Raw genomic sequence first — 15,299 nt, forward strand, 5'->3', positions numbered from 1 at the left:
ATCTCATTTAATCATATCAACAAGCCTAAAAAGTAGGCACTTCCATTATCTCCGGTGAAGAATCAGAGACTCAGAGAGGTGAAGTGACATGATGAAGATCATGAGACGGGTAGTGACAGAGGCAGGATGAGAATCTGGGGGGCACTTTGGCTCTGGGCCTATAATCCCTAAGCAGGAAGTAGATGCATAGTTATACTGTGGAGTCAGGCCCAAGCATTGAGGAATGTCCCGAAAAAGCTTCCTGGGTGATTCTCCTGCATAGACTTGATGAACGACACCCAGACCCTTGTCCCCAGCCCTGTCCCCCAATGAGAGCTGCAGGGACCAGCTGAAAGCCTCAGGAGGGTGCTGTGTTTACATTTCAGTGTCCCTTGCATCTTCAGAGGGCCAAAGTGCTACTCTCAGGGCAGTTAAGGCCCCTACCCTACCGCTCTGCCCCAGGCTGGAACAAATCTTGGATGTGCAGGTAGTTTCCCAGGTGGCAGAATGTAATGGGGCCAGGAGAGCGTGTGAGGCCAGGAGGGTCCAGTGTGCTGGGTACCCTATGTGGCCTTTTGCTGTCTTCATGTGAAAAGGTAAGGGGTGCCAGGTTGATGAAGTTCAATTCACAAGTATTTATTGAGCACCTAACACGTGCTAGGTGCTGGGTATGCAAAGGTGATCTAGAAGACCAGGACTTGACTTGGGGTGGGGGGAGCTTTTTGAAGACTGTGGCCAGAGATATAAGCAGAGAGGGGGAGCTTCCTGGCTACCTGCAGTCACTGGAGTTGGGGACAAATAACCCCCAGCTTTCGGACTCCTCTGGGCTTATCCCAGCACTCGGTTGAACCCAAGGACTCTTCCATTAGCTCTTCCCTGTAGAATTTTCTATAAAGGCTTTAGGGCCAGAGTGGGAGAAAAGCAGCTTGGTGCTCAAAAGAGCATGATGATGAGATCAACAGAAAGATACCCACAGACTCAGTGGAAATGTGTGGAGAGGGTTGCAGAGTGGAAGATACACAGGGTGCTCCTGGCTGGGGGAGCAGCTTTCCGGGTCCCTGGATTTCCCTTGGGGACGGCACCCTGCACACAGCGAGAGCACGGAGGAGGGGTCCACCCAGTAGGAAAGCTTCCTTCACTATTCCTATGGGATTTATACCCCTGTGGACCCCCTGCCCCGAAACCCAAGCCCTGGGGACTTTGGCCAGTCCATTCACTAGGAGCAGGGGGTCAGTTTCAGACAACCCCTGCCCGTTGCTGAAGCCGAGTGACTCAGGGTCACTTCCAGATGGGTGCTAGGGAACCAAGAAAACCATGCCCCCCCCTCCCAATTCCTGCTTTCTATTCATCTCCACCGCCAGCTTCCTCCAGAGAGTGGACCTCATCATCAGATCACCAGCCTCTCCATCTTCCAAATGGAGATGATAGTGTCTGCGCTGTAAGGGCTAAATGAAATATATGTGAAGCATTTGGCACAGTGCCTGGCAAATAAGGAACATGCCGTTCGCTCTGATCTTTCTCAGCCTTTGGCCAGCGAACTGTGTGTTTTGGGTCTTTCTCTCTCTCTCTCTCTGTCTTATCTCCATAAAGTTCTGGGGTATGCTCAGAAATCGTGGGAGGGGGCAAGCCCAGTGGCAGTTGGTAGACATGGCAGGGCTTCGTGGAGTGGCTGGGGAAGGTTTCTGCATGCCCCTGCTTTTGGTGGTGGAAGGGCAAGCGACTTTACAGAGCTCAGAGCAGGCTTCCAACTGTATGGTACAAATGCCCCTGACCTTCAAGCTGGAGCTGCAGGCAGGTGTTTTCCACTTCAGAGCGTTTCTTTTCATTCCTTCCTGATCAATTTAAGAAATGCCAGTGTGGAGGCAGCTCTGCCCCTCCAGCCTCAGCAGGACAGTGAGGGATGGATCCCTTTTCTCTTCTCACTCCCCCGAAGATCTGTCAAGCTTTTGCCCAGAAATCCCAGGCTGGAGGATAAAGGGCCAACCAAGCCTGAGGCGGGAGAGGATGGACAACCATCTTATTTGTGACTCATCAAGGATGTACATATGGAGAGCAGGGGCCCTCCACTATCTGGGGAAGGTGTGTGGGAGGCAGGGGCCTCCTTCTTGGTGTTCACAGCCAGAAGTCACTAGCAAACATCAGGCTGCCTGGCCTTCCTCTTTGTTGCTCAGACAGAATATGCTAGAGAAGCAGCCTAAGAGAGAAACAATTTTCCATGAAGTATAGATAAGAGAGTTGGGTAAAAAGAAGAGTGGAAATGTAATTGTCTTGAACCCAAGAAGCCTGATTGGGTTAGAAAGTTTCAGAGTGCAGTGGGGGTGCTGCTAACCGGGTTAAACCAGGGTAGGCCTATTCAGGTGTAAGTTACAGACACTCTTATGTAGGGCCTTACATCAATTAAGAGGTTTTTTGCTCTCTTATTATGATAAGTATGGAATTAGAGTTGTTCTTGTTGGGTCACTACCTTGAAAAGGCAGAATTAGAGTGTCTGTGATTTTCCTAATTTTTCCCTTGTGGTGGCAATAAAGCTGCTGCAGCTCCACCCATCTTGTCTGACTTCCAGGCTACAGAAAGGAGGGGATGCATGACAAAAGGGGCAGTGTCTAGAGCTAGAAAGCAAAGCTTTTTGAACAAACCCCAGGAGATTTCTGGTTATAATTCATAGGGCAGAACTATATCGGGTGGCCATCATTAGGGAGGTCAGGAAATTTAGTATTCACTCCCAATAAAACCAGGTTCTTTTTGGTTGAGAACAGAGAGAAAACTAGATAATCGGGTAGGTAATTAGCACTGTTGCTATAGTGCTAATTCTCTTGAATTTGTTTGTTTGTTTGTTTGTTTTTCTTGCCTACAGCATCTGGTCTTCCTAGGTGATCTCCCATCCAAGTATTAACCAGACCTGACCCTGCTTAGCTTCCGAGATCAGATGAGATTGGGCATGTTCAGGGTGGCATGGCCGTAGCCTTGAATTTTAAATCTATTTCTATCCCTTTCAATTACTTCCACCCAACTTTTCTCATCTTGCCTATTCATCTCCTGTCCCTTGTCCAAGTCATACTTGAGGGTCCCCAGCACTGAGACAGAAGTGGTCAGCCTGGGACTGAAGTCCAGGGTCTGTCTTCACAGAGTACAGACTGGTGCCCCCGACGCAGCCACAGCACAGACTCAAGCGGCCACAGTAACTGTTCATTCAGACCCACCTCCGCCACCTTGCGGCACCTCCGGTGTGGCCAGCTGTGGTTTGTCGGAGGAACGCAGCCTGCACATGGCCACCCTTCACTGGCCTCCATGGAATTAGAACCCCACGACATCCTTCAGCCCCGGGCTAACTACGAGTGGTCTAACAAGTGGCCCCCTCCAGCTTCGTTCATGGGCATTGAAATGTTGCCAGTGAGATAGAGTGAAACTCACCACAAACCATCTTTGCAAGAAAGGGGCGTTCATTGGGATGGACGGGGAGAGAGTGAAGGAGAAAGGAAGGTCAAGTCCTTATTTGCTATCTTTCCCTCTGAAGAGCCTTGATTGGCCCCTGGTAGGTACTGAGACTACAGAGGTGACCTGGCCCAAGTCCCTGCCTGTGCTTCATGGTAGGGGAGTTTCAGTGTTTCTGATAGATGGGATTCTTCGACATTCTAGGAAAGACTTTCAGACATTGCCTAATCGAATTTCATCTTTTTTTTTTTTTTTTTTCGATGGAGGTGGGAAGCAGGTGTGGCCCACGGAAGTTGAGTCACTTAAGGCCACAAAGCGTATAAAGCTCAGGGAGCCCGCCTCAGCGCTGGGTCTCCGGCCGGGCTGTCCCTCAGGCCCCTGCTACCACACCAGTTTGTTTTCCCAGTTCTGTAACGATCCAGGGGTGTCGTAGTCCCCGTTCACGGAGGCGTCCACAGGTCTCTCTCATCTCCGGGAGAGAAACAGAAAGAATAAACTTTAAAGCCTTCCCATCCTTCACCCCAAATGACCATCGGTTTGTCCACATTTTCAACCGTCGTCAGCGATCTGAATTTTACAATACGAGACTTGCTGCCTTGTGCTCATTCTCCTGGGCGAAAGGCGTGGTTGATGAGAAATGAGAAGCCGTTCGCAGGGAAGAGCGTGATGCCTTTCAGGAACCCGCCTCCCACGCAGCAGTTTTCAGGAATGGAGAATATCGATCTGGGAATCACGACACCTTCTTTCTTCCGAGGCAGCTGAGAAAAACCCCTCAGAATCATTTGCAGCTCTGGCCCCCTTCCGTGTTCTGTCTGTGAGCAGCGTGTGAGAAATAACGCACGTCACATTTCACAGCTTGGAAAATTAGCAATAATTGTCTCAAATTGCTGGGATTTGGGAAGGAAAAGAAAATGTAAAGTTCCAAGTGCCCCATATGTTTGAACAAACAGGTCGTCATGGCACTGGCGACCTGAGCAGCTTCTGCCGCCTGCCCCCTCGGCTGCTGCTCAGGACCGGGATGGACGTCCATGTGTTTTCGAGGGTCTCAGGGCTCCGCTGTAGCATGTGGGGAACACGCAGAGGGAGAACCTTGTTCAATGAGCCACTGTGTCTGTCTTGGCTCAGGCCGGAGGTGGTGTCCAAGGGAACCTGGGCCTAAATAAAGACACGCTTTATTTCCCTCTCAGTTGACAGAGGGGGATTTTGGAGGTGGAGGGGAAACAGAGTGAGCAGTGTTCAGGGACGCAGCCCACCTTCCTGGGTAGTTTTCCACTGCGGCAGACCTGCCGAAGCAAGCTGGCCTGGGAGGCTGAGATTTTTGCAGGCACGCCACAGCGACCGGGGCTGGGCGCTGACCCGCAGGCCCTTTTGCAGCATCCCCATCTGCAGCGTGTCTGGGTCAAGGGGATAGGGAAGATATGCATTTGTGTGTATCTTAGTTTCCTACAGCTGCCGTAACAAAGTCCCACAAAGCGGGTGGCTTCAACAACAAGATATCGTCTCAGCTCCGGAGGCCAGAAGTCCAGGATCAAGGTGTGGGCAGGGTTGGGTCCTTCTGAGGGCTGAGAGGGCAGAAGCTCTTCCAGGCTTCTCTTTTTGGCTTGTAAATGATCTCCTACATGTCCGCATGGCTTTCTCCCTACATAGCCGTCTGCGTCCAGATTTTCCTTTCTTATGTGGACACCAGCCGCATTGGATTAGGGCCGACCCACATGACCTCATCCTGACTTGATCACCTCTCTAAAGACCCTATCTCCAAATATGGTCGTATTGTGAGATTCTAGGAGTTAGGATTCCGACATACGAATTTTGGGGAGGGAGGGCACACGATTCAACCCGAACAGCGTGTCCCTTGTTTATCTAGAGGTGAGGAAGCAGCCCTGGGGCCATGACCCTGGCACTTCGTAATGCACTGGGGGATTGGCCCTTCTCTCTGCCCACGGCTTCCATGCCCCTCCTTCCAGACACACCAGTCAGAACCCTGCAGCACCTGTTTATACCATAATAATTAGAGCTGCTCCTTCCTGGTTGCTTTTTGGGTACCAAGCAAGGTGCTAGGCCCTTATTTGTGTTAACTCATGTAACCTAACCATGACCCTTGAGATAGGCTCTATTTTTATTCCCATTGTACAGACAAGGGAACTGAGACACACGGAGGCCAAATGACTTGCCCGAGGTCACACAGCTAGTAAGGGGTGGAGCCAAGATTTGAACCTAGGCCGTCTGGTTGCAGGGGGTACATTATAAACCACTTTTACTTTACTTAGTAGACTCGGTATTCAACATGAAGCCTTTTGTAGCTTCCATGCTCAAGAATTGGGAGGATGCCGTGGGTGAGAGCACAGGCGGCTTCCACATCTGTGTGCCACTGTTTGACAGCTGTGTGACTTGAGGCAAGTGATGGAACCTCTCTGGGCCTCATTTTTCTCATTCAGAAAGTGGGGATGATATTCTCGTAGGGTTGTTTCACATGAATGACTGGCACACAGGAACTGCTTAGTGAATGTTATTATTATTGTTGGCGACATTATTTCACCATTTCTCTCAAAGAACCACGACCCATCCCTGTCTCTACCTCATTCTGCATCTTCACAGTCCAGAGCAGCACCGTCCAGGGTGATGTCCCCAAGCCCAGGTGGCACTTGAAATAATGGCTAGTGTGAACTGCGATGTGCTGTGAGGGTTAAATAGACACCATAATTTGAAAGTTTAGCAGCAAAAAATATAAATTATCTCATTAGTAATTTTTATATCGATGATACATTGAAGCGATGTTTTAGATCTCTTGGGTAATCTGAATTACATTATTAAAATTAACGTGTTTTGTTTTATTTTTTTAACGTGTCTACTAGAAAATCTGAAATGACTTGTGTGGCTCACAAGATACTGCCGTTGGACAGCACTGGTCCAGACTGTAGCGTGGAAGCTCCAGGGAACCACCTCTGCTTTGTACATCACGTTATCCGAGCACTTTGAGCGGATCCTGGCCTTATAGGAGACACTGGGGTGGGGGAGGGAACAGTTGTTGATGCACTTTTGATTATACAGATGCTCCGTTCTTAGCCCCGGAAAGGTCTGTAGGGGACCAAGCCAGGAACAGGGGAAAGGCCTGCCGACTGGAGCTTTCCACTCACTGGGTCTCTTGCGTCGTCACCACCCTTGGTCTTGGCCCAGGCTGGCTTCCCACTGAATGGCTGGGTTTGGTGGCCGGGCCTCCGCCTCTCCTGTGGTAGCCTTACTCTTCAGCCCAAGGGAAAACACGGCTGTGGAAGTCTCTTCTATTTTCAGCAAGTTAGAGAAACCAGTTTTGCACAGAGGATGTGAAAGCTCATGAAAGGGACCAGTGTGCACGGCAAGCAGCAGCGAAGGGCCAGAGGAAATCTCCACCAAGTTGGAGGTCTCCTTCTGGATTTCGCTTCTCCAGTTGAGCCTTGTGAAGATAGAAAGTTTAGTCCTTCTGCTTCTGTCCCTCTTCCACATCCCCTTCTTTCCCAAAGCAAATGAACCCCAAACCCGGCCCTTGTGAATGGGTGTGTATCTGACATTCCTCTTTGACCTTAGGTCTGTGGAAACAGACCAGCCCCACCCACGATCCTGACCAATCCCAAGAGCTGAGGCATCTCAGGGGAGGACAGAAAGCTGGGGCTGGTCCAGTCTCTTCTGTCTTGGACTCCTGTGGCTCTTATCCTCCCCGATGCATCTCTGCTCCTGGTGACGGCTCAGCCTGCAGGACACATGACCCCAGCTGACCACATTCACAGCTTAACATGCCCCGCTTCTTGTCACGTCCACTGTCAGGTCTCCACAAGCCCGGGCTCTCCCATTCGCTCTTCTGAGGGTCGTGTCACTGAATTTATACGAACTTTGATTCACCTCCGTCCAAATCCTGATGTAGCTTCTCTTGAGTCATGTGTCTGAGCGAGTGACAACTTCTGAGACTTGGTTTCGTTCTCAAAAAATGGAAATAGTCATCTGCCTAACTTGTCATTGGGATCGAACGAGATAATATGTAAACAGCAGCAGACCGTGCCCAGAATGCAGTCGGCATGTGGAAAGCGAGAGCGACCCTTCTCTGCTGGTTCCTGAGTGTTTTGCTGTTCCATCTAGTCCTGTTCTGCCCCTCAGTTCATGGCAGCTGGATGAGGGGCTTCCTTTCTCTGACCAGGACAGGTGAGAAGAGCGAGGCCTGGGCTCTGGGCTCTGTGGCTGGTCTCTAGCACACACGGGATTTTCACCCTCATTTAATTACACTCAGTGAAGAGTTCTCTTGCATGGCAGATGGGAAGTTTGGATAAAGTATTCCGGAAGTTGACGATTTCTAGTACTTCCACCTCCTTGCTTTCCAGAAGACACCTGTTTTTTCTGTTTGTGTGAGGATTGGAGCAAAGAATCTTGGCAAAGAGGAGATATTGCTTTTAATTAAACATCCTGAGCTTCATTTCCCATTTTGGGATGACTCAGTGAGCTCCATGTGGGTGGAGGAGAAGGGGAGCAGGAAGTCATTTTTAATAGAAATGTAAATTCAGTTGGGCACAGAGATTATTAACTGAAGTTGGGAGTCCACGTTGCTAACACGGCACCTGGCATGCAGTAGGGTCTCAGTGTGAATTGGTCCCTATCCTTGGCATGATACTCGAAGAAGGTCATAGAGGAAAAGGAAAGGACTTGGAACCCTGAATCTAGGTTCAGGTGTCAGCGTTGTCTCCCTTTAGCTGTGTCCCCTCGAACTAGCCACTTCCCACCTCCGAGTCCCAGGGAATTCTCATCTTCAAAATTGGGAATAATCACAGCTCTACCTACTCTATGCAGTGGTGACGAAGACTGAATAACTAAATGAAAAGGCTTTGTAGATGGCAAAACACAGGGTGTTCGCTCCCCATCCTTAATTATTGTGGTTAATGATGATGATTTTGTGCCTCTTTTTTTATTTGATTTGGGTAAATATTAGTCAATTCCCAGTCATGATTCAAACTGGAATTTTTTCAAATGATACAGTTTCTAGGCCATTTCCCAATTCTTGCAACCAAATATTGATCACATTGGCTTTCTAGGGGCAGAAACTTAGGTTTCTTGCATCCTTTATTCCTTTTTGCCTGATCTATAAGAGATCCCAGCTCACCAGGGTACCAGATGGGAGCTCTTTTGAGAAGAAAGAAAAAGCTTTTTGAAAAACTGCTGATACAGAATGTTTATTTAATTTCAGGGGAGGAGGGTCTGTTTTTGTTTTTTAGGTGTAATGCAATAGAGTTTATTGCTACCTGAGCTTTTAATTGGTTTACTAATATTTTTTATAGCTCCTTATTTTAATGTTTAGAGGTCCCCAGATGCTGAGGTTTACTGACATTGTGAAGGGATTCATAAATGATTTCTTCGAAATAGCAAAACTGGAGGCATTGTATGAATTAGAATTGTGCCATGGAGCCTACTCTAGAGCCACTAATTTAATGTGATTTGCGTTCTGCAACTGTTCCTCACCACAGTCAAAGGAAAAACAAATATCAACTGTTTCCTCAGCAAAGCAGGGGGTACCCAGGGGATTGGGGTAAGGCTGCAAGAGAGCATCAGGTAGGGCTGGCAGGCTGGTCTGGGTTAGGTCCTCAGAGCAGGACTTGCTTCTTGAGGTCTGGGCAAGCCGTTATTCTACACTGCCTTCACCTCTGTGTGAGTCCAGTGAGGTTTATCTGCATGGAGAAGATCAACACACATCCTCATATCATTTCTGAGCAGCTGTGGTGCTTCTACAAACAGATTTACCCTCAGACATCAGCTGGGGTTGAAGCCTTCTAACATTTCTTATGACCTTGTGATTCTCCGTTGAACCTGTGATTTAGCTAAGGCTGATACAGTGGGATTGTTTTGCTATTACTTTTTCTTCTCTGGTGCAATCAGAGATTTTTAAAAATTTCTAAAATCCCTTTTTTTTTTTTTGATACAAAAGAGATATTCATTTATTACAGAAAATATGGAATATACCTACAAGTCAGATAAATAAACTAGAAATCACCAGCAAATCCACCATCCAGAGATAATCATTATGAACAATTTCGATAAATATCTTTCCAGACTTTTTTCTCTGATATGCACCTTTGTATTTCTTGAAAAATGGACACACATAGCCTATAGTTTTTGGTAACTTGTTTTATTCACCTACCTTTTTTGAGTAGTTTTACATTGTCAATGGCTAGTGTAGAAAAGGGGCTTGGGAAGACTGACCCTAAAAACAAATAACTCACTGGGAATGGTTTGCCCAAGTGCATCACACCCTGGCAGAGAGGTGACATTGGCTGCAACTGTGCTTTTTTGTTTGGGTGACTTCAATGTCATTTCAAGGACACTGGCATAATAAAGATGCCCCTCTCCCTTGCTTTAGTCCATTTAAGGTACCATTCTTAATAAGCTCCTGAGGATGACTTTGTTATTTTTGTTCTCTTTCTTTCTTCCTTCCTTCATTCGTTCATGCATGCATCCGTCCATCCGTCCATCCATCCATTCATCCATCTATCCATCCATCAAATGTATTGAGCAACCAGGTTGTGCCAGGCACAGTGTCCAGTGGTAAGGATGCAGAGATACATGGTATAGGCACCTGCTCACTGTGAGTTACCAGTCTCCATCCAGAATTTCCATGCCCTGGACATGATGTGGTCACTTCCATCTGAGGTGGCCACTATGAAATCGATCACTTCCAGACAGCTACCTGGCAGATAACCAGAGTACGGCAGAGAATTCCTCCTTTACAATGGAGGCGTCTCAAGGTAGAAACTGTATCACTTCTCTTCCATAAATCCCTGCATGCTGACTACACCTGTAGCCCAGTACTCATCGAGACCACGAGATGAACTGGACATTAGAGTAGAGAGGGTGAAGTGGTCACGACATTTGTCAAAAGCTGTCTTTCGACGCAACTATTATGTATCTCATATATCAAGGAAGAATGAGGATGGTGACAAAAAAAAAAAAACAAACTTTTTGATTATTTTAGGGTTTATTTTTTTAAGTGTGGTCTTTTCAGGTCTTTGAGACAGCAAGTTTATTCCATTTAGGTTTAAATAGCGTTTCCCCTCCCTCGTGGTTTGTTCTAGAGAAGCACGTCTTTGTGTAAAAAAGTAAGATTTATTTTTGCCAGTAAAATATAACGCGGAGCACAGCCCAGCAACGGCGTTCAGCAGGAGGAAGTACCTCATTGGATGCCGGCAGCAGTGATACGTGTGAACAGCCCCCACTCCCCCCTCAGACAGGGCAGGCTGCACTTTTTTTTTTTTCCAGGAAAGTGGGGTTGTTTCTTTTTATGGTGCCATTTTGACTTCCTAAAACCGCCATAGATTTATAAGGAAATAATTTCTCCAACGGGCCCAAGTGACATCCTAAAGTTTTACATGTCCCACTTAGGAAAGCACTAGAACCATTCCATGCAAACATTTCCATGTCACCAACTTAGGCCCATTGATTGCATTTATGGAACCACACCATGTGTGGTTTATTAAAAATACAAAATATTTTTAATAATTCCGACCCTGAGGCAAACCTCGGAGGTTAATTATAATAGCGAATGCGGCCGAGGCCCTTACCATTCAGGAAGAGACAGACAGTGGCTCCTTGCTCCGCTAAGTGTACAGCAGAGTGCTGCCTCCACAAGCTCTCTCGTCTTCATCTCCTCCGCCCTGCTGTCATCTCTCAAGGTAGCCTGGCCTTTCTTGGGTTGATAGCTGATGTATGAGAACAAATTTGAGATCTGGGGTCAAAAGGCCTGAATCTGGGTCTGGCTCTATCTATCCAATTTATGTGTGGCTTTAGTTGCGTTACCGTCCTACACTAGGCTTATTTCTACATCTGCGAAAGGCACACATAATAACAACACTCATCTCAGGATTTGGGGGGACATAGAGCTTTGGGAGGGAAGCAAAAGGCAACATAGGAGGGAAGGAAAGAGATAATACCACCTTGCCATCTTTTTAAAAAGTATCATCGTGTAGAAAGTCTCGCTTCAAACTGTACCATCTATGTAGAGGTAGTTGAGGATAGAAGTTACAAATGCAAGATCTGTGGTCACAGTGCCTGGGAATTAGGCAAGTGCGTGGCTTGGGGCAAGTTATGTGTCCTCTCTGTGAACTTGGGATAATAATAGTGGCTGTTCATGGGGTCATAGTGATGATGAACTTGGATAATCGATCTAAAGAGCTGTGCCAATGTCTGGCACATATATGTACAATAAATGTAAGTAGTAGTATTCCTAATATTTAACTTTGTTATGCCAACTGGAAACTGCATATAAATTTGAAACAAAAATGATAATTTTCTCTGGATACATTTTAGTCTGTCCCTTCCTTCCTTCCTTCCTTCCTTTTTTCCTTCCTAGCATATTTAAATCTACATATATAGAATTGGCATTGGTTACTTAATTTAAATAGCTATCAATTGCACCTTCAGTTTGAAGAGGGGTTAAAATATATATTTAATATTTTGAATTTGTGGCAAGTATAGGTTCTTTCTCCCTGAAAAAACACCTGAACTACTTTCCTCAAACTTTCCAAAACAATTCAGCTTTAGATGGAGGCAAGAATAGAGAAATTTAATAAAGGAAGTGTTTTTTTTTTTTTCTTCTCCAAAACGTAGTACAGGAGATCAGGGGTTATTGTGAGACATGAGCTGCTTTTTGCAGCCCCCTCTGCCTCCAGTTCTGCCTTGCCAAAGCAAGATTTTATTAAGATAAGGCTATTCAATTTCCTCCTGTTGTTCTTGGGACCCTGCGTTTTCATAACTCATTTGCATCTATCCACATGTTCAATTCTAGAGGGTGTGATTATGGACAAATAAAATGAGATGGAATAATATGGACATCCTGCTACATTGGTATTCAAATTCAGTATTCAAGTCTCAACATGCTTGAAATACAGATTTTGCTCTGAAATACAATGGACGGCCAACAAATGTTTCTTGATTAAACAAAGGCAAGAAAGGAACAGAAAGAGAGAGGAGGGGCGGAAAGTGGAGTCCAGTGGGTTATAGTAGGTTGGGGCCAGGGACCCCCTCAGAGAGGCAGGGAGGAGTCTGATAACCTTGTGTCCACAGTTCTCCAGCATTGTGTGGTGGGGTCTGGAGAGAGCCAGAGGATGAGCTGTTGCTCCTCCTGTTCCAAAACCGTGCAAAGGGCAGCTTGACTACCCTAGACTTCAAGCGTTAAGATTCTTCTAGCCTCTCTTAAGAGGTTGACAGTATATCAGTGCCACGGTGACCTGCAGGTGTCCCCCTCCCCGACCACTATGTTTGTAATAGAATATGAAAGTCATGCAGCCTCAGCCCCCCGCGACTTAGTACTGTATCTCTCAAGGATCCACCAGCTCACAGATTGCACACCGAGGCTGTGTCTTCCACGGAGTTTGCTAGAACATGGGTCTGGCTCTGGATAAATGTCATGCAGTAACGACACGCAGTCTTGAAAACTCCAGCCCTTGGCATTTCATATCAGCTCTTACCTTGCATCTCAGGCAGAGGCAGAATTTTGCTCTTTGTTGGGAAGGGGCTCAGCGGAGACAGAGAGCAGAGCTGGACGAGCGAGTGCACCTGACTTTCATCTGTGTTTCTGTCCTGAATATGGTGTTGGAGCTAAAGAGACTCCAGCGTTCACCCACGCTCTGCTTCCTACTCATTTATGACCTTGGGCAACTGTGAACTCCCCTGGACCTCAGTTTTCTCATCTGTAAGTCAGAGACAGTAATGGTCCTACCCCAGAAGGTTAGGAGGATTAAATGTGGCATGTCAGTTTCTTAGCACCACCTGAGGGCCCGGGTAATATTGGTTATTGTGGTCCCACATCCAAACCATCTGGACAGCTTTTCAAACTCCTAGGACGCCCAGACCTACGGAATCAGAATCTCTGGAGGTGGGAGCCCAGGTGTTCATATTATTAAGCATCCGCAGATGATATGCATGCTCAGCCAGGGTTGAAACTAATTCTAAAGGAACTGGATCCTTGGGGTCTTCTCTTCGGGAGGCAGTGTAGCCAGCACAATAGACCCATAGAATACTTGGGTTCCAACCCCAGCACTCCCCACCACCCACAACCATTTACCATTGACCCTGAGCCAGTGACTTAACTTCCCTGGAAGTCAGTTTACTGAACAAGGAATTAAATGAGATAATACATGTCAAGTCTTACAAGTGCCTGGCACAGAGTAAGCCTCCAATAACCGATAAGCATTTTATATACATGAACTCATTTAATCTTCACAACAACCCTAGGTAGTAGGTACTATCTTTATCCACTTGTTAACCATGTGGAGACAAAGATGTTGGGCATTTATGTAACTTCTCTAAGGTCACAGGTGTTTGAACCTGCCTCCCGAGGCACTGTGTTCCTCACCAATGACACAGCACAGAACACGCCATGATGAGCCGTCAGCTGAGTCCAGGGAATGTGCCCAGCTAAACCGCCTTTGACTGCCTGGTCCATGGGCCACAGCTGACCACACAAGTGGGCACAGAACACACGCTCCGGAAAGGATGTTTATTTTATCTAGGGCCTGAGGTCAGCTGTGTGACCTGGGAGGGATGAGGCATTCCAGGTCCTTCCGCTGTCTTGCCTGTGACCATTTATGCCGCCCCCAAGGGCGGACGGCAATGATTCATGCCAGTCTGATGGCAGCAGCCCCCAGAGATGTAGGGGTCATGGAGGAAGAGGAAGCAGCTCACCCCAAACGCGGGCTTTTCAGAGGGAATTGGGTTGTGGGAACGTACGGCCCTCTGTGAACTTTCTCTCCTTTTCAATCGATACAATAGGTTTCCTGTAAGAACACAGACAGTGCTTGGTTCCGGAAATGAAGGCGTCCTCCGGGAGCCACCGCGGGCCTGACGTGTCTCTCTCCCCATTTCTCTGGGCAAAGAAATTTGTCCCCAGGAGCTAAGGAAGGGCCCAGCTCCAGCGAGCCTTAGCCACACGCGCTCCTCGGCAGGCAGCAGCCCGCACAATTGCCGGCTCTGTCTCCCGCCAGCCAGCTGGGCTGAATGTTCCTGGGCACCAGAGCCCTTTCCTTCCCCCTCTCGCCCTCCCCTCTTCTCCTGCCCCGTTGGCTCCACACCCTCCTGAATGTTCCATTCTGAACAGCCACAATCAGAAGCCTGTTTCTGTGCTGGGAAAAAGAGCAGCATGAAGGCTTTTAAACTTGCTTGGTAATTTAAGGTATTTATCGCTATTTGGAGAGCTTTGCTTGTTTTGAATCCATTCCCCCTCCAGCTTTCAGAAATGGTGCAAATGATTACTTTTTTTGTCCCCTCTGAAAAGGATGCTTCCGGGTACTTCCGCTGCCCTGGAGGCTGGATTCTGAATGCAGCCTCCAGACCTGGGTGCGTTCGCTGTTCTGTTCATTCTTCGTTCAGGCTGTCCATAAACATTAATTAGGCGCCTCCCCGTTCCAGGCCAGACTCCTGCTTGCAGACAGCTCCCCTTCCCGCACTGGACTGTGAGGGTTTCCAACGCTTGGAGCAGCAGACGGCATGCGAGTGAGAGAGCATGGCCTTGGATCCAGGCCCACCTCCAGGTCCAGCCACGCTCTCCCGCTTAGCTGTGTGGGCACAGTTCTGCATTTCTCCAGAACTTTGTTTCTCGTCTTTAAAATGGGTGTGATAACAGCTCCTCCCCGATGGCTCTGGGAGTCACACAAACCGGGTTCACATCCCAGCTCTACCCTTTCCTCATTCTGTGGTCTTAGCTCCTCTGTTCTCTGAGTTAACTTTTCTTCACATTGAGAACGACAGCGACGCCTCAAAAGACAGTGAGAGGACTGGCCGAGTTCATGCGTGTGAAGTGCTAATGCCTGCACATAGAAGGCACTCAATGCAACCAATGTCAGCGTAGAGAGAGAGGGGAGAGAGACAGAGCGCGCATGCATGCA

The 15,299-nt window shown here is 47.7% G+C and overlaps 1 pseudogene; it reads right to left on the reverse strand.

The window, feature by feature from the left end:
* Positions 1-2,824: 2,824 nt before the first annotated feature.
* LOC111736026 lies at positions 2,825-2,943 on the reverse strand (annotated as a pseudogene).
* Positions 2,944-15,299: the final 12,356 nt, after the last annotated feature.

This window comes from Pteropus vampyrus, unplaced genomic scaffold, assembly GCF_000151845.1.
Source record: "Pteropus vampyrus isolate Shadow unplaced genomic scaffold, Pvam_2.0 Scaffold16, whole genome shotgun sequence".
In the NCBI taxonomy this organism is placed as follows: domain Eukaryota; kingdom Metazoa; phylum Chordata; class Mammalia; order Chiroptera; family Pteropodidae; genus Pteropus; species Pteropus vampyrus.